The sequence below is a fragment of the Rhipicephalus sanguineus genome, chromosome 2, assembly GCF_013339695.2.
Source record: "Rhipicephalus sanguineus isolate Rsan-2018 chromosome 2, BIME_Rsan_1.4, whole genome shotgun sequence".
Classification (NCBI taxonomy): domain Eukaryota; kingdom Metazoa; phylum Arthropoda; class Arachnida; order Ixodida; family Ixodidae; genus Rhipicephalus; species Rhipicephalus sanguineus.
Genome location: NC_051177.1, coordinates 67,270,251 through 67,291,043, shown reverse-complemented (window position 1 = coordinate 67,291,043; position 20,793 = coordinate 67,270,251).

The window sequence follows — 20,793 nt, the reverse complement described above, 5'->3', positions numbered from 1 at the left end:
TTATTCAGCTTTTATAATTACGATGCATCATTGAAGCACATATGGTGTCGAATAATTGACAAGTTAAAAGCTGTCAGAGAAACGAGAGCTTATTAGCGTAACAGCCACGCCCCTCTACACATGCATGTACTCTTCACTGAAAAAAAAGAGATGGTAAATAATAAAAAAATAAATAAAAGCGTAACTAGACCACCTAACTAGCGCTGCTCGTACAAACCATAATTTAAGCCGTTCGTGTTATTTAATGGGATCACAGGTTTTTGGGAAACGATGACACTGTGAATGCACTACGCTACGCATTGTTCAAGTAACAGAGATAGTTGCGTACAGGACTGAAAAACTACTGAAAAGACTTGCAGCTTTATGTCTGAACATATTTAAGAGGGAATGATATTTAAGACGAAACAAGACGCTGGAGCAAACGACTTGCAAGCATCACATACCGCCTATGCGGTATGTGATGCGGGCAAGTCGTTTGAGGCACTGTATGCAAATCATTGTGATAGTGAGCGTGGATCTCAAGAGATCTGGTGTACGCAGAAAGCGTGCGACAAAATCATACGCGAACGTTCAGAAACCTAAAAGACCAATCTCGGAATCATTCCTTGCATACTGCAACGCGGACGAATAGATAGAACGGACGCGGCCATTTCTCACCTCACTTTCTGAAAATAGTAAAAAGTGATGATACATATGTGAGAGGCATCTGTGAAGATGCCTCTCACTGAAGCATTATTAAAAGAAAAGAAGATACCAAACACAAGAGGCAATAAAGAGCACTAAAGTATGTTTCTGTTTTTGAGTGCACGTTGCGATAGTGTTATCACAGTAACTTAGTGTAATAAGCCGGTGTGAGCGCCCGACTAAGTGTGTTCCACCAACGCAGATGGTACGGGTAATCAGGCCACCAAATGCAGTTGTGAAGTGCCGGGTGCACAAGTTGCGACTCACGCTCCTCCGAAGAACGTGAAGCGACGACCGCTGAAAAAGAAACCAACGTTGAGAGCACTTTTAATGCCAGACGTTTGCTGACTGATAACTATCTCGCTAAAGGATGAAGAACTGGCCATAGCTTATGTTCTTCGGAAAGACACTCTCCAAGCTATTCGTCGGTTTCTGATTCCTCTTTATATAGACATTCCTTTTCACTCTTAAATGAGGTGAGATCTAGCGCTGTCGTAGCAATCAAAGGACATGGCGAATAAGTTTTCATGCAGCCTATCAACCTGAAGACAAGGAATGGGAAGTATTGCCATATTAGAAAACACTAAGGGGGAAACAAAACTAATTTATCTGGTTATAGAATTTTATTGCCCAGGTAACTACAATATAACATTACTGCAAGCCCTTTGTGTTTACGTGGAAAGATGCCATCTCGAAAAAATACTCGGTGCAGAAGTAAGATTATTGTGAATCATCTCGAAATCATATATTTTTCTTACTTTCCATCATGATTACTTTCTTATAGCAATAGTCTATACCAGTTTGAGTTAGCAAGCGGAATTGTGCTTAACCGTAGCAGCGACAAGCTTGCGGCATTTTTGGCAGCAGTGGCGTGCGCGCGAAAACAAGCCATCCATATTTTCTCGTCCGTGCTAACCGCCCGAGCCGAGTTCCAGGGCAGTCGTTTCAATATGCAGCGGACCGCGATAAGTGAGGAGAGAGAGCCCATACTGTGACGACCGAGCATGTCGAGCTACAGAACCACCACAGCCTATTCCTATACGCCGGCGGCAGCAGATGGCAGGGTCTGTGGAAGGGGCGGGCTGTCGCTGCCTGCATTAGTGGTGGCACTGCGACATGGACGCGCAGGAAAAAGAAAACAGAAGGAAAAGAACGATGGAGATCCGGTGCGCACTCGATCGGATCGGCTGTGGTGGCGATCGCCGGAAAGGAACGAAGGAAGGAAACCGGCTTTGGAGTAAGACCGATGCAAAGACCGTAGAGAAGAGTGAAAGGAAGTCAAAAGTGAATGTTGAGTGTTTGTGTAAGTGCGCGCTACGCGTGTCTCTGTGTATTATAGTAGCATGTGTATGCGCTTGCGTGCTCTAACGTGAAGCCGATGCACATCATGCGCTTGCAGCACTTGAGCCAGTTTCCGGTTGATGTGGGCCCGGTGTGCGATACGCGTCTCATTCACCTCCTCGGCTGTCACTGATGCTGAATATAAAGAGGTTGTACCGGAATATTTTTAATGTCATGCTTTCGTTGCTGTCGTAACTGTTAGCTGAGATGCGTACTGATGTTTCCGTCAGCAGTTCGGATCATTTTATGAGTGAGCACTCAAACCAAGCTATAATGCTTCCTTTATGTTTGAGGTCACCCGTCAGGGTATAGGTTAGCGGCTCCACTGGTGCGCTGCTGAGCCATAGGAAGCGAGTTCAATTTCCGGCCTAGGCGAACGCACTTCTATAGAAACAGACTTCAACCTACAGTTTCGCGAATATAGGAACAAGACGAATGTGTTACTAAAATAAGGACAAAAGAAATTCTAGTCATATTACAGCGCTAATTACCATCACAGGCGTCCTGCTGGCATATTAAGCAATATTCTCGTTGCCCCTACAATACTCGTGATACAAGTACGAATTCTGTGGACAAAATTTCTTGCCAAAAAAGAGTTTTTTTATCTCTACACATATAAACCGCCATGGCTAGCAAAACGTTATTGTAGCAGCGTATACTTAACAAAAGAAAGAGAAGAAAAAATGGGAAATTTCGGTGTCATGACTCTTTCGCTGTATATTTTACATAAAAATTGGTCACAAGCTAGCCTATACTTTTAGCTGAATAAAAGATGTGTTTTACATCAGCAGTGGTGTTGTTCATTTATTTAAAGTTAACTGCGCACGATGTAAGGTCTCTTTTTTTCAGAATCCAGTTAGGCATTACGTATTGTTACATAGTAGTCACTTCAACTGAGTGTTACTACATGGTTATCTAAGCTAACCTTTGAAATATGTGACAGCAAAAATTGCCTGGAAGACATGCATAATAAAAAAGCCGCCAGATCCCACGCATTGTGGGAATCGATGTAATGCGAAGCAGCCAGCAAAGAGCTGCATACATCGTATTGTATGTCATTGAGCAAAATGCGTGTCATGGTTTTCATGTTAACTCCTATTATTTATGTTTGTCACACCGTAACGTCGCGCAGTACCAACTTCAGGGTCGATCAAGTTAGAGAAACGGCCGCCAGCGCCCCATGAGCGTGTCACGTAAGTCATACTGTACATGACATGCATGTCATGATTTTCATGTTAACTCGTGTTTTTATGTTCGCCACACAGTCACGTCACGCAATACCAATTTCGGGGTAGATCAAGCTAGCGAAACCGCCGCCAGCGCCCCATGAGCGTGGCACGTAAGTCATGATGTACATGACATGCGTGTCATGCTTTTCATGTTAACTCGTGTTATTTATGTTCGTTACACAGTCACGTCACAAGATACCAATTTTGGTGTATATAAATATTGCGAAACCGCCTCCAGCGCCCCATGAGCGTGGCACGTAAGTTATGCTGTACATGACATGCGTGTCATGATTTTCATGTTAACTCGTGTTATTTATGTTCGTTACACGGTCACGTCACAAGATACCAATTTTGGTGTATGTAAAGCTAGCGAAACGGCCGCCAGCGCACCATGAGCGTAGCATGTAAATTATGCTGTACATGACATGCGTCTCATGATTTTCATGTTACGACTTGTCATTTATGTTGGTCATACAGTCATGTCACGCCGTACCAATTTTGGTGCACATTCGATGAACCGAGCGACCAGGAGAGCACAAAGTCGTAGGCGGCTAGATATATATATATATATATATATTAGACATGACGGCGACGGCGATTCCGACGGCAAAAACCAGCCGATAGCGTCCACATAATTGCTATCGCATTAAAAGTTTCAGAAAACAACATCCCGACAACAAGGTATCTCGCGAGAAAGCGAAACTACAAGGAGAATCGACGCGTAAGCAAATCCTTCTCTTCTTCTTATAAATAGCTGAGCAATGTTCAGTAACGACGTATAGAAAACAATCAAAAGGCAACAAGCACATACCTCGAAGAAAAATAAAACACCACAAACAAGACAGCGTATGAGAGGACAACGAAAAAGAACCGGAACCGGAAATGCACTTCAAACAAGCGGAAGACCAAAGAAACGCCAACCGGATGTTATGCCCCCTATGGTTGCTGACTCAACCTCTTACAAAGGGTGCGCGGCGTATCTTCTACGAAATGTCTTTCAGTTGCCGTCTTCGTTGCTACTTCATTGGCAATTTCCTTATCTCCAAGTTCTTTATTGTCGCTTTTTTTCTTGTTGATTCTGGCCTCAATACATTACTCTTTCCCGACAGCTTTGTTTTCTTTTTTTTTTTCGAAAGAGAAGCGGTGAGCACGAGGATGATAAAACATCCCCCACCGCACCCGACCATACCTCCAGTCGGGTTCTGCTAGAAGCAAGAACAGCTTCCGTTGCTCTACCTTTCGCTGAACGAGCGGCTTGAACCATAAAACCGTAAGGGATCTGGAGGCATTCATTTGCATTCCGAGAGCAAAGGCACGGGGCATATACAGTAGCAGCTGCAAGTAGGAAATGAAAGCAAGTCTAGGAAAAAGACCTTCGCATCATGACAAATGCAAAGCTGAGTTTTACCGAAATAGCTCTTCGTATAAGAGGGGCGCTCTTCACAGCACCACAAAAACATTAAGTGCAGAGGTTCGCATCGGTCTGCACGTAGCCGACGGGAAAGGGGGTTCCTATTATGACCGTGTTTTACCATGGAAACGGACGATGTCTTTCTTTGTGGGTGACTGTTGCGATCCTGCTTTTTCTTTTTTTTTTTTTTTGCGGTGTTCCTGAGGCTGGGACAGAACTTCCAGAAACCTCATGTTTCTGCCTAGAACATGGAATACTCTGAATACACGTCTAGGGTAGAATTTTGCAGTATACGAGCACGGCCGTGGTCTTGAGGTATGCTATAGAATATAACGCATGCTAAAGTGAAAAGTAAAACATCCGCAAAGAAAGTTATGCCAGCACTCTATAATGGGCTCCCAGAAAATTTGCAATTCGCGTACTAAAACAAACGTACCTTTTTCCATTTGTCATGCTGCTTTTTACATAGCTTTTTTTATAATGCAAGGATGACAGGAAGATGTTATTTGCAGGCGAATCTAGTTTCGTAAGGTATGCAGGCAAGTGCCCCGCCCGGTTGCTTCCTTTCAGAAAATATGACAAACACGAGTGTGCTTGAAAAACATGGCGGCGGCAGGCGAAGAAGAAAGCACGTGGTGCAGCGGAGTGGAACCTTTCATAAGCCGGTGGCCCGTGAGCCATTCTGCTCTTGGTGCCGTCCGGGCGCCTCCACACCATGAGAGAACGCTTGAATATGAACGTCACTCGTCGCATATCACAGGCATTGTCGGTGTTGTTTAAAAGTTTTGGGAGCAGTCGAGGCATCTCTTTTCTGAATGTCGAGTGTACACCGGATACACCGCATCGCTTGGTTTGTTATGCGGAGTGCCCCAGGCTAGAGTCTCCAAACAAAGAGTTATGGTCGCTAACAAATCGCGGTGAACTATTTTCCAGTTTGTAAATATTTCCTGTAGTTATACCGTACTTGTCTTGCCTCTTTACGGCGTCGTAATTTTGTGTCGTGATCAATCAGTGTACACCAATGGTCATTAGCGTCACGTCATTCATCCCCTGCGCTTGATACAAAAGTTCTGAAAGTTCTGCCCTGACGTCCTTTATGTGCCTCTGAGTCCTCATCGTAACCCGCAAGTGTGCAAACAACGACACCAGTTTGATCCATGTTGAATCTACAGAATACTGCCGCTGATAAATTTTTCAAACAAGACAACCACAGTGCAAAGAGAACTCCTCCGTCATTAGAAAAAACAGCGCATTTTCTGTTCTAGTACTTGTCTTTGTACAACTAAATGGCATTCACTAAAATCTATTGAGCCGTCACTGTCACAACCGTCACAACCTAGTCGCAGTTGTGGACTGCTTCAGAGCGTACGGCCCGCATGTTTATCATAAGCGCAATTATGGCTGCATCGAGCTGCATGCTCATTGCTAATCATTACTGATAAATATAGTGTGTGGTTAAGGTAAACTTGCACCTCTACATTGATCAACGCTACAGCGTCAATAGTACCTCACTATTCCCTAAATTACCATTCAAGGCAAATTATACCTTACACACTTTGACACATATAACCGAATTGTGAATGCTCCGGACACATGGATCGATGGGCGGATACTATGAGCCTCTCACTGAATAGGGCTGTTCTGTGCTCCATCAAAGTTTTCGTTTTTGTTGTGATTGTCTTTTAAAGGGCCCCTCACCAGGCCACATAGCAAATTTTAGTTAGACACTGGAAATTGTTGTGCGCCAAATGAAGAGCAGTATGCCGCAAGAATTTTTCAAATCGGTTCATTACGAGCTGAGACAAACAATAATTTGTTGGGGCGCGAAACCATGATGCGAGGAGGCGAGTTTCAAACCCTTGCCACTCGCCCCGTGTAGCCTTAGCAAGCCAAATCTCTTCCCTGTCCTCTTCACTTGACACATACGCATGAACACGTCATGCGCATGCATGGTCACTTGCGCATGACGTGCCCGAGCCAGCCCGAGCACGCGGGCGGCATTGCACGGCCACTACCTTTTTTTTGTTTTTTATGTAGCGGCTGTGGGCGTTTTGTCGGCGTTCTCTGTGGTGTACTGCCTTTTTCTGCGGGACGGGCATAAAAGTTGAGACATTTGTACGGGCACGAGAGTGGCTGTATCATGAGCCAGTGCCGCATTGACGTTTACTTGGACGCGGTAGAATAAATGAGCATAACGAGTGCTCGAACGCGCCAGAACATCACTTTCGTTTCCAGGGCTGGCGTCTGCTCGATGCGTTCATCACGGGGACACGAACGCACGGGAAAGGGAGGCACATTAGCCCCGCATCTCGCTGCAATTCACGAAAAAAAAATGAAAAAGACGCACACATTCCCTTTGTGTGTCCCATTATTTCTCTCAAGTTTTATTATTCTATTCAAGCAACAAATTACAGAAACTACACATGTCGTGTCAAATAATTATCGCAGTGTCACGTGGTACTGTTGGCGACGTCAGAACACAGTCGTCTACGTAGAGGAGCGACGTCACAGCCCTACCACCTACGTAGGGCCATTTTCTCATGTACGTCATCCCCTCATTCTCTAAAGCGCGCGCCCGCGAGAGGAAGGGCAAGCAGCGTTCACCTTGAAATTTGACCCATTTCCGCGGCGCGTAGCGTTGCAAATTTTGGCAGACGTGATGGTGAACGCCCAGTGTATGCATTGCGATCGTTATCTAAAAATTGTCAAACCTGGTGAGGGGCTCTTTAACAGGGCCTAAAGCCTCGTTTACCTCCATTATTTTTACAGCAGAGCTGTTAAGACCGCTCGTGAAGACAAGAAACAATCATCATCACGCTGGCACGCGCTCTGTTCGTCATATGCTTCATGTTCGGCTTCGCTCCTGGAACACGTGCGCCCGGCGCGCGCTCTCCCGATGCGCCGATTTGTTGGGCGTCGGATGCAGTAACTCAGATGGGCCAGAAAACGAGTGCTGAAAGAGAGAAAGAGAAAAAAGAGAGATAAATATATAAAATGAAAGCGGAAGAGAGGAATTGGACGTGAGAGAGATAGAAACTGACACAAAAAAGACATAAACAAACAGAAATCAAGACAGAAAAAGAAAGAACGGGAGAAAGAGAGAGAAACAAAGAAAGAGAAACAAACAAATAGAGAGAAAGAGAAATGGGAATCGGAATAACACGAAAGTAAAGCGTTCCCTTACAGAAGTAACTGAATGTTTACTGTACATTGATATAAGAGAGTTTGCACAATGTATATTGATGTCTGGCAGCTATAGCACCGTTTAACGTGGATGTGCCCACATTGATGATTGGTGGTACATCTCCATCCCGAAGACTAACGTCCCTGCTAAATGATTAAACAAACCCTTGTGGTAGCTGTAGTAGTTAGCGGTGAAAGCGTAATCAGAGAACTAGGTGTCATAGCCAGAAGAGCGTTGCATATTGGACGCAGAACTTGGTCGCCATCCCGCGGCATGTTTGATTGAACACCATGGCCGGACAAGAGGGAAACGCAAACGAGAACGGATAACTGGGCTAGTTTGTGGGAACTCATGTTAAGGAAGGTAGCGCAAATAGACACGGACACAGGCGAAGAATAAGTGCACAGGACAAGCGCCAACTTCAGTTTGAAGTTGGCGCTTGTCCTGCGCACTTATTCTTTGCCTGTGTCCGTGTCTATTTGCGCTACCTGCCTTAACATGGGAAATGCAAAGCGCGTCGCGCCGCCCCGGTAGCCCGGCCGCGATTTTTCTAGGGTCGAGCGCGTGAGCGGGGAACGCGGTGCAACATCCATGTGAGGCAGGCGCGCGTCGCAGAGCTATGAGCAAGGCCGACGCATTTACGACGCTTGGCTAAGGTCGCCACCTCGCGGTGTGTTAAGACATTGACAAAATTGAACTTCACTTGATAACGCGCCGAATGGGACGGATGAGTAACGCGTTGCAGCTGCCAATCGCGGAGGCCACAGTAATGACGAATTTATTTTACAGCTCCCAGAGGGCAACACTACCCCGCCGACCGGGAGAGTGGTAGATATAAAATTGCAGTGGCTTAGCTCGGCTATGCCAGGATATACGTAGCGTTAGCAAAAGTTCAGCTGATTATTCTGAGCTTTCTTGATTGTCTAGGATTAGCTTGATTGTCATGCTTACTGTTGCTCCAATGACACACATTCGGCCACATCGTTCAGAACCGGTAGACCTGGCGGCATGGCCGGGTAACGATACCCATTGGTAACGCTAAAGAGCGGAATGTTCTGCTTAACGAGAAAGTTCTTGCACGTTGTACAAACCCGCGCCACCGTTTCACCCCACTAAGGCGCCGCCACTAAACTCAACGTTTCAAGCATGGCACTCGTATCCAAACGATTCGCACACGTATCCGAAAAGCGTCGCACACGTATCCAAACGGATTGTTTACGAAGTCCGTCTCGGAGGTCCGAGTCGCACTGGCGCTTTCGCTAAGTTTCACAGTATAGGCCGTGGATCGGCGAGCCTTGACGTCGTCGACGGCGTCTTGTTCTTGCTGCTGCAGAGTTGGTCGGGCACGTCGCTCAGCATCCTGGCGACGCCGCTTTGCTAGACGTTCCTCCCTTTCCTCCAGTGTCTCCGCAGCACGTTTAGCCTTCCTCTGTTCATTCTTCGTACGCTGAACCGCTAAGTGCCAGGCAACTACTTCGGGATCCAATGACATAAGCTTCTCGGCTCTTCTGCGCCGTTGAGCAGCATTTGCGCTCTCCTTCTCTATGGCGTTACCCGCCTGCAAACGCCAGTCAGAGGAGCTATCAAGCGGCACCAGCGCATTGTCAGACGGCGACTGCACAACGAAGGCGAATAGCTGCGTGCGCCATGGCTACGACGTCATCCCTCTCGAATGCGCAGAGCAGCAGCGGCGAGTCGCGTGCGCCGGCGCCAATCTGTCTGCCCGGATACGACACCACTCCTCCCGTTCTCGGCCACCAGCCGTGGCAAGCCGCGCGCGGCGATGGCGGAGAGCGCGTGAGATGCCGGCTTCGCACTCATCCTCGCGCATGCGCAGCACGGCTCATGATGACCCACGCAAAACCTGCTCCGGCTAGGCAAGTGTAGCTAACGCTACAAAAGACGCGTTTGTAAAGCCTCCAGAGTCTGTGACCGTGGCGCAGTGGATAGCGTGCCCGGCATTTGTTCTTGCTGACCCTGCGGTCGTTGGTTCGATGCCCGTTGACGGAACTCTTTTCCATGTGATCGTGTATATTTTGTCTACGTCATTTCCGTGGCGGAAATAGTCACTGAAGTCTTGGTGGACCCCGGCATAAAACACTTTCATGTTAAAAGGAAGTGAGAAATAGGGAGAGGGAGAGATAGTGATAGTACGTGTATAGTATAGTACGTGAATTCGTGTATAGTACGGAGCGCGATAACTAGACAATCGCCACAGCTCTGCCCAATCGACGAAAGCTTTTATACTTTGAAAATGCAATACCGTAGTTACGAGAAATAATGTGTGATGTGATTTTATAAACACTGCATTTGCTCTTACATGTGCCGCACCATGTCAAAAGATAAGCACGCCCGCAATTTTGGACGGCAACCTTTGTGCCGAATGACACGAGTAATGTTAGTGCATTAATCTGTGTAAAACTCTAAACTACACTATCGCCGGGGTGCCTTTATTGTATAAATGATATGATGGAAACGTGGGTGTTACTGTACCACAGGCACTCCGAATCAGTTTGTTTATGGCGGCGACAAGGGTTTTCCCACATTATGGCATTAGGCAGGCCGGGCGGCGTACAACGTCTTTGTTTGCACAAGCACCTCCACTAGGCTCTCTGGCGGCAGGAAAGGAGCGCAGTATTGGTGAGGTTACCATCTGTCCCACTTTGTTGCGTCCAAATGTGAACCAGCGAGCCTGCGCCGCGAATCATACGGGAGCTCGTCCCAATGCAGCGAGTCCCAATGCAGAGTCGCCACCAGACGACCTGTATTGTCTGGTTGGCTATGATAGAGATTTTCTAGCTGTATGTATGTCGATTAATTGTCAGCAAATAAGCATGAAATGATTTTAGCTCCCGCTTCCGGCGACCTTCAAGTGACCTTGAGCCAAAATCCAGAGCCGTTATCCGGGCACTCAAACGAGAACATCCGGGCTACAAGTTATCAAAATGCAGTCTCTGGCCCCTAACCCTTTGTACAGTACCGCAATGCCTGCGCTCGTTACTGCTCAAACAAGTTGAAAAGTATTGCTCCCGAGTTCCTAATGGTTCTTTCAGAATACCACTAATGCTGTGACTCTAGTACGCTCAAGCTTGATTTGTCATTTTCAATAATGGCATGCCAAAGGCACATACCTGGCACCATACACTTGATTGTCATGTTTCGTCGCTGATGAACGTTTGCACTGGCTGTTTTCACCGCCAGCAGTCTGCGAGGATTGCGGCGCCGGTTTAGCGGAGCCTCTTTCGAGACCTGGAACCACCATAGGTGACGAAGGCGGCAGGGCCTGGTGCGGTACGGATGGTATTTGGCAGAGTCGTGACTTGTAGTGAGTTTCAGTTCAAAACAGGTTCATTCCGATGCAGCATCGCTTAAGGCCTGCGTGGCGTCATGGCCGCGTATTAGGTTGCGGCTATAGTATCATCTCCAAGCTATCTGATTTGCCAGTAGCCATTTCGTACTTACACCTAATCTCAATTACGGCAGAGCCAGCCATTTTGTTCATGCAGCGGCAGGGCCACTGGCGCTCTTGTTTTCCTTTCCATTCTCGCTTATTTAACTATTTTCTTCTCTATCTATCTCCCTTTTATGCATCACAAGGTCGCATCACGACCATTAGTTGAAAAAATCTCCACAGAAAACAAAGCGTGCACTCACCTTTTACAGCGAAAGCTGTTATGAGATCATTTCACCGGCCGTTTTTGGCGCCGTAGTTGTCCGCCGCCGCCGCCGCCGCCGCCGCCGCCGCCGGTGTCCGTAACCAGTATCGCTCGAAATAAGAAAAAAACTAAATAAGAAAAAAATTCCAGGATGGAATGAGGTTCGAACCTGGGTCCTCTGCGTGGGAGCCCAGTATTCAACCTCTGAGCCATGCCAGTGCTTGAAACTGCTTTGCTAAAAGGTCCTATGCAGGCTTCATGTAGGGACGGAACCACATTAGCATATGCAATATAGCGTGGTAGAAGAGTAAAATAAGCACCAAGCGTAGCACAACGCGAACTCTGTAACCAGGCGTCACACAATGCGAATTGCGCAACGAGCAGGTTGTTGAATGCTTCCAACCCATTACAAAGGACCCTGCCATAATTCTTCATCATCAGGCACAGCATCAACAAAGTGCGCATAATGCCTTACATGGGTTTAGCAGGTACCAACGCTCTCCGTAGAATGACAAAAAATGGCAGAGTGCCTGCTGGCCTACTTCTCAAAAATTACAATTATTTATAGCGTAGTGGGTTCCTCGCAAGTGCACTTGGATTGGTTGCCAAGGAAGCCCATAAACGCATGATACACTTCCTCTGGGTCTCAGTAAAATTACAATGATTTATAGCGTAGTGGGTTCCTCGCAAGGGCACTTGTATTGGTTGCCAAGGAAGCGCATAAGCGTATGATCCATTTCCTCGGGGTCTCAGTAAAGTTCTTCGCTCTCCCCCGCCGTCTCTTTCCCACGTCAACGTATGTTATACAGCATGACGGGAGAGGGAAATAGCGACCGGGCGTCACCCAATGCAAATTACGTAACTGGTGGGCCGTTTAAAGATTCCAACCCATTACAAAGGGCTGAGCCATAATTCTTCATCGTCATCAGTCGTTGCGTGAACAAAGTGCACATAATGCCTTACAGACGTGTAGCTCGTGCCTCGCTTCTCCGCAGAATGACGAATAATGGCTTAGTAGGTGCTTCCAAACTTCACAAAAATTGTGATTTATGGCGTAGTGGGTACCTTTCTAGGGTACTTGTATTGTAGCCCCAAGAGAGCTTAACGGGCTCTAGAAATGCCGCTCTTCCAGCTTTCGCTGTGACTGTGCTGCGGTTTTAGCGCAGGCCTGGCGTTTTTTTACTATTCATTCAAAATTACCAATATTTGTAATCTCGTTGACGGCAAACCCGTTGACCCGAGTAAACTAACCTTCATGGTTCTTTATCCTGACATGTAGGGAGCGCCACTTCAATCGTTGAGCTTCATCGACAGCACTTGCTTCGTGGTCGACAATCATCGCTGTGGCGGTTATGTGTTACGGGTATATTTCCCCTCTCCCTCAGCGCAGTACCATTGCACTCTAAATCATACCTCTTTTTTTCCCTAATGTCTGCATATCACTCTGTCTGCGATGAACGCTGAACTACCAGCTCGCAAGGAACGAGAATGCGCCCTCGCCCGTGAGAGACAACGCCGACGCAGGCAGCGTCAGCTACCGAGTTTCTTGATAGAAAAAACCGACTGCTCGCGCTGCACAACCGTTCACTGGCCTTCCTGTACATATAGCCATTGCTTCTTGACCTGAAATGTAGTGCTGGTGGGAGATTTAGTTGAACAATTGAGCTTCGCAGCGTGCACGTTAACTAAACGCGGACTGTGGGTTTCTATGTGCAATCTATTTTCTGTGTCTCATTGCCCATTAGCAGTGAGTTTGCTGTGCGAAACATCGGCGCACACTGCATGCCTCGCCCCTCCACAGGTTTCACGTTAGTGGAGCTTAAATACCCTTCCTTACATGCTTCCCCCCTCCTCGATTTTTTTCGTTCCATTGCACGCTGTGCGGCCCTCAGCTTCTTTTTGAATCATATGCTTCTTGCACCTCCGCATAAATACGTGTACCCCGTATATTGGAAAGTGCGAAGCTTCATTTCTGCCCTACTTTAATTTCTCAACATTAAGTGAACTCTAAGATGGACGAAAACGTGTCTGATCATTTGTTGATGTGGTAAGATTGAGATACCGAAACTTTGTACAGTTGATGGCAAGTGCGGAACAGAAGACAGCTTTGTAATCACGGCGAAAAATTTCACCATCTCCCACTAAAGGGAACCATGTGGGGATGCGAAGGAGCGCATGGGTCGACTTAAAGGTCTGTTCATCACGGGCACCTTGTCCGATATTAAACCATCCTTGCATGTGGAGCACACCATGAGTTCACTATAGTTGCTGTTGCCGTCAGCCGTCCCGAACTCTTGTTGGAGCACGCCGCGCAGGTTCATCGCGCGTCTGTAGAATCTCGTTCGCCGACGCCATCACATGATTGCTGAGAGAGCTTAAGGGGGAGTGGCCGCAGCTTCTTACCCAGCCCCTGACACAGGCCCGAACGCGCTAGCGCGTGCCAGCACACGTGGTTTTGTCTGCGTGACGCCAACATGGGACAGCATACGGCAGCCCGTGCCCCTAAAGTGCTCTGCACGTATCATCATCAAGGTGGTCGAAAAACAAGACGAAGAAGACTTCTCCTTGGCGCGAGCACGCGCTCAATATGTTACAGATGGCTATGGTAGGTTTTAGAAAGCGGACGGTCGCCAATGGAACTACGGACAAAGCCCAGCGCAGTAGCTGCTTCGCATCTAAAAGGATATGCAGTACCTTTAATATGGTGTGTTTTCTGCTGTTTTGAAAAAATATTTCATATAACGTGCTAGTTTCTGCCCTAATCTTTTCGTTGCAAAATGTATAGATTGAAGCTACACGCGATTATCAAGTCGACAAGAAGAACCGTATAACTTACAAAATGTTTTAGCTTATTTATTTAACAGACACGAGTGGCTAACGGCATCCGCGAACATTCCGGGAGAGGACGACTTCAGTGCCTGGAGTAGTGTTCAAGGCTTTAGGAAAACCAACTTACTTGCCTCGACGTGGCTCTTTCGTAAAGATTCTTTGCTTTTTGAAGGCAAGTGTTTTTACAATGTTATTTTACTTCTCCTTTGCCCTGCTTGCATGGGTAATCATGAAACGCTTAAAAGCTATATGTGCGAAAGGGAAACTTCAAAGCTTCTTACAGTTCGAGGTCGAGTTTTATTATTGCTCAAACATAATCGATGTTTTGTACCGTAAGTCAACGTATTTAGACCTGTGGTGTGCCTATACATGAAACTAAACAATTTTAATTGCTCCCGATGGCGGTACCGTATATACATTCAACCAGTGTTTCTAGGTGTTACAAAACATATTGAGAACACAAACAAGTAGCTTGAACTCCCATTCCAAGTAATACAAGACAGTCAGAGAAAATACATCCCATTCAAGCACGTCTTATGATGTCTGCAAATTCGCATGGCCTGATTTCTTAGTATTACGTTAAAAGAAAGAAAATGAAAAAAATCTGTTATTTTGTGTACGTTTCAGTAATTCACGCTAAATTAGCGTGTAAATAAATATCAATTTATTCTGCAATCAGACAGCTCTAACCGTTGCGTAAAAAGAATCAAATATTAGGCGCGAAATGTATGCACAATTTGTGTTTTCATTGTATTCGTTTCGAGCAAAGAAAAAAAAATACTCTTGACGTTGGTCCTGGAACGCGGCACGTCGAACGATCGTCAAAGTTGGTAGTATCGCCAGGAAAGTTATCCCCTGACACAACACGCAACACTATGAAGTTAAATGAGCGCTAGTTGTCCACTGAGGAAGCCCGTAGAAATGTGCACTGTGCATTTAAAGCCATTTGAAGAAATACGCGGTGCGTGACGTGCCTCCTAAGTTTATGTGTACACCTGTACACACCGCCACTGAAGGGGTTATCTCCTGCAACACACTTCCAGTAGAAAACAAAATGCGAGTTCGTTGTGGGAAATCTTATTAAGAAAATAAGAATGAATGTATTCTTGAACAGGCAGTCCTATAGAAGTTACGTAACACTATGGGCACGTGTGGTTTAAAGAGCGAAAGCTTGACGATGAAACTACATTGACAAAAGGGAGCACAGACAGGAAAGACGCTCAACTTGCAGCTGAGTTAGACAGGCATAGAATAATCTCATATACAACAACCACGCATGTGGGCAGTCAGCTAGACAACTAAGGGCACCCCATTGTCAAATATTTGTAAGTTTTGCAAATGTGCCTCTCCAACTTGTCACTTTAATTGGCCCCACTAAGCATACCACCATACTGATTTTCATCTTGCACTTCTCTCCACGCATAAGTGCTTCCTAAGTTAATCTGATTAAATGAAGGCGTTCAAGGAAACAAGAAAAAAGAGATTGCAACACGCGCTCACGGAACGAAAATTGAATTTTCGCTTATTCTACCGCGAATTTAGTCGATAATGGCGTTAGATGAAGCAGGGGTGCGTGCAATTGACTTCAAAAACGTCACATCATCATGAGCTTTTCCGCGAGAAGTGTTTCGTAAAGAACGTCGAGAACTATAAGATTACTTTACTTGCGCAAAAATTAATTTACAACAAAAGCACGAAAGAGTCGCGGTGACAGCACGTTCCTCACGATTGTGGAGTAGCGGCTAGCAGTTTGCAGGGTTGTTAAGTGGCAGGATGGTGCTAAAAAGGAAATGGAAAAACATGCCGCAAAGGGGTAATATAACGCGAACAGGATTTCAAAAATGAGCTTGACCCTCGTCGAGCAACCGAAGCGGCGAAAGCTGATACTCTTCATTGTGGAAAACAGAAGCCTGAGAGATTATGCTTCGCAGTAGCCGAGTGTCGTCATGTCAGCACTGCCTGTGCAGGCCAGACCGGATGCCTTCGTTGTGCAGGTAGCCGTAACCTGCGTTTAAGCACCGTGTAAAAAATACAATGGTGAATTGCGATGAAATAGAGGAAGTCAATTATAAGGAGTTCACTGAACAGAGAAATGAGGTAAAATCACAACAGCTCCCGCTAAAAGGGACCATGAGGCGATCCGAAGCAGCGTTTCGGCATGTAGAGCCCGCGTTTCAGAGGGGAAAAGGGGAGAGGGGAGGGGAGAGGGGAAAGGGAGAGGGGAAAGGGAGAGGGGAGGGGGATGAGGCAGGGATAGAGGGGAGGTGGAAATGGGAGAGGGAGGGGGAAGGGGGAGTGGGAAAGGGGGAGGGGAGTGGGGAGGGAGAGGATGTGTGTGGAGAGGGCTTGCGCATGCGCAGTAAGGGTGGTCACGCCGCACACCACCACCGGATTGAACTCCGCTATGCTTCAAATCTAAAAGTACTAAAGCAAAAGAGCAAGAAGAGCATGTCACAAAAAGCGGCCGTGGCATCCTTGCAACACCGGAAAGGAAGGCCACATCGTCTGCGGAGACATCCTGGCAGCAAAAGAGACCTCTCTGGACTGAATTTCGAATTTCCTGCAGGAAGTGCTTGAACTAGCTTCGAGGCAGCAAGCGAGGCAGCAAGTTAGCGCTCCAACCCAATGTTACACTCGCACGCTGTGGAAACGGACCTGAGACTTTCAGAAGTAAAAGTAACTGGGCAGCGAGGTCGTTACCGGAACCATGCCATCAAAGCCACGCTGTGGCGCAGTAGATTCAGTGCATCGCCTACTTTCCGGTGCAAGTACATCAGTGGAACAAACTGAAGCAAAAGTATTCCACTCTATATGCAGTCTACACTGCAGTGGCCCGCTATAGGGAATATACCGGGAAGCATGCGCGTTCCCGGTGCTCGGAAACAGAATAATACGCAGCACTTCTCGACTTCACCATGCCATCATCCTCGTTCCTCTTCACATCCCTATAGCACTGCTGCTCCACCACACCCCATCCGTAACGCGTACGTTAGCATCTCCGTCTTACCGGAAATACTTTTTCAAGGAAAGCTTGTTATCACTTACAGGTTTCGCAGGCCCGGTTATTGTACGCGAAAAAGCCGGCGCCGGCCGCGTACAGAAATGCAGTCCTCGAAGGTGCACTGTTCACATGCGTATTTTTATGCGCCGTTTCTCTATCTCTCTCTCGAACATGGGGTTTCGCTGATCAGCTGTCTCTGATATGGCACTGTGATCTTTTGTCAAGGGCACTTGCAAACACACCTTGTCACATTTCATTATTGCCTTGATATGAACACATGACCGTTGTTGTGGCCTGTAGCAAACGAAGCGTTGCGCTGCCATGCGAGTAGATGAAGGTCCAGTTCCCGGCATGGAGCGAGGAAAATGTAAGGAGGAACACTGCGCCATGCGAAAGAAAGAAAGCAAGAAAGAAAGAAAGTGGGTCAAGCACGCACGCACCAAGCTTCGCTTGTCCCCATTTTACTGATAGGGAAAGTGCTCCTGAATTTTTTTTCTTCATTGGCTAATCGTTGTGACAAAAACCGCTGAATAATTATATCATGATGTCGAGAAGCTTTTCCATGGAGTATTAATCTTCAACTTTGTCCTTGCACTTACCGCGCACGATTGCCTTCCTTTTTTTTAGCAAACGCCAAATGCCGCCTTTATTAATATCTGGGGTTTAACGTCCCAAAACGACGATATTATTATGAGAGACGCCGTAGTGAAGGGCTCCGGAAATTTCGATCACCTGGGGATCTATAACGTGAACCTAAATCTAAGTATGCGGGCCTCAAACATTTTGACCTCCATCGAAAATGCAGCCGCCGTGGTCGGGATTCGATCCCGCGACCTTCGGGTCAGCAGTCGAGCGCTATAACCGCTAGACCATCGTGGCGGGGCAAATGCCGCCTTTCACAGAAAAACTTAAGATACTGTTCGCATGCCGAAAAGTTCTTAGTCATACAGATCTTTTTGCTTGCGAAAAAAATGAGCTTATCTTCAACCTAAGATAAGAATGTTTGTACCTATAGTTCACAATGGAATAACTAAAAACGTGAAAATGTTTTAAGAATTGTTCGTTCTCAGGAAGCTTAGAAAATCCCTAAAATTGCGGAAAAAGGGCAATGTGATACAATGCTTAGGCTACAGGCTGTATAGTCTACCAAACGTTGCAGTTTACTTGCATGGTTTAGCAGGGGGCAATGTTGCGCGCCAACATTCTGAACTTCCAAATTTGTTTGCATTAGGCAACGCAGTGCTTAGCTCGTGCCACTGTTACCTGAAATCGTATCGCACTCGAAGATTTATGATGCGTTCATTCCGACGAAAAGCAGCCACCTACGAAGACGGCTTTAAAAAAAGACAAAAAAAAAAGCGGCGTTGTCCATGCTTTAGAAATGTGAGCACGACCAACTCGAATTTCTGCACTCTATTATTACTTTTCTCTGTCTGACAACGAAATATTATCGCAATATATATCTCATGGAGCGGCATACAATTAGAGTTGCGCTCGGAGCGGAACACAGACACTGCCGCTGTTTTGAGGTTTTCGTGAATTTGCATTGCTGTCAGCCAGCAGCCTCTGAAACAGAGCCTCTATCAGCGTAAATCAACCGGCGAGGGAGCACGTGCTATGAACTTGAGTCGATTTCGGTGGTAGCGGCCTGGTTTTGCCTGCAAGCCGTTTTGTTCTTGTCATGCAATGAAATGCTCCGCTGATGGGTGCTGTCATAACAATGCAACGCTCGTTTGTCAAACCGGGCCTCGCACATTTTGTTAAGCTCGCTTCTACTACGTTCTCCATCCGTGCAGTGCCGTTATATGCGCTGTAGTTGACCCGGAGCTCCATAAATGCAAGCCATGTTTCGTCAGAACTAATGGTTCTGGTTTCGTTCCGGTCGCGGCAGTTTTCATCCCGCGTATGCAATCTGGCGGAAAACAATCTCCTGCCAGTGCTCTCTCGTGTATATAGGTGTGTGTGTGTGTGTGTGTGTGTGTGTGTGTGTGTGTGTGTGTGTGTGTGTGTGTGTGTGTGGTGTGTGTGTGTGTGTGTGTGTTGTGGTGTGCTGGGGTGTGTGTGTGTGTGTGTGTGTGTGTGTGTGTGTGTGTGTGTGTGTGGTGTGTGTGTGTGTGTGTGTGTGTGTGTGTGTGTGTGTGTGTGTGTGTGTGTGTGTGTGTGTGGTGTGTGTTGTCCTGACGGCGTTGTGTCCAGCTAGCTGACAGGATTCAGCCTGCTCCCTACTTATTTCCTCCTCTGTGTCCTTGTGCCTGTGCGTATCAACATCAAATAAAAATAATAAAAATAACTAATCATTGGCTAGTGAGAGCGAATATTTCAATCTCTGAATGTTATATACTCCTGATATTACGGAGGATGGCGAAAAAATGAATCGACAAACGATTTAGTGACTGCATCAATGAATATGTTTTTGTAATGATGACATAATTATGTAATTATTGGGTCGACGACGTTATGCACCTTAATAGGTTAACTTTCGCATAGAGGTACACCGACCTTTCCTTCGCAATAAGATAAAGAAACCGTAAACTAAACAATCCAGGATTGTTTCATGCTTCATTCTTTCCTGCAATGTTGAAGTGACCTGTCAGGCAAGATGAACAAGCCTGCACACTCTTCTTCTTTTTTTTATCACGATACTGACTTGTCGTGAAGGTATTTACATGTGTGCTTGAACGTCTGTGTTGTGTGTGAAATGAAGGGCTTAGTGGAATCTCACATCATGTATTCTGCGGTCATAGCTGGTCATAGCACTGTAACGCATGTCCGCTTGCAGTACGAGAAGGAAGCGTTACGACTGTAAGCCTGGACATGTTTATAATAGGTAGCACGCATCTGCCGCATTTATTGGGACGGATGAGTGCGGACTCTTCATAGCTCCCATCCATCCATCCATGCAAGAGCACTGTGAAAGGAAACTGTGAAAGATAAAAGGCGCGTTCATGCAGCCTCCGTTATGTGTTTGGCGGTCGCTCAGTGAGCTAAACGCCCGCCAGCCGTCATCACGGACCGGAAGGTCATGGGTTCGACTCCTGTCAACGGAACTTTTTTTTCTTATATTTTTTTTTCTTTGCCATTGAAATGTTCGAGGCCCGTGTACTTAGGTTTAGCTGCATGTTAAAGAACCCCTAGGTGGTCGAAATTTCCGAAGCCCTCCACTACGGCGTCTCTCATACTCATATCGTGGTTTTGGAACGTTAAACCTCACATATTATTATTATTATTTTTCTTTGCCATTTGATGGCGTTCATTTTGCTGACGTATTTACATGACGGAAATACGTCATGAAAATCTTGGTGAACCCCGGCGTAAAACACTTTCGTGTTAAACATTCTGCGAAAGAAACTTTCTTGGCGAAGCGGGTTTCGAACGCGCGTACCCACGAAGCGAATGCGTGTGTTTTAACTAGTCGTCTATCCAGGCACGTTAGCAGAGCATTGCATAGCCTTGTATTG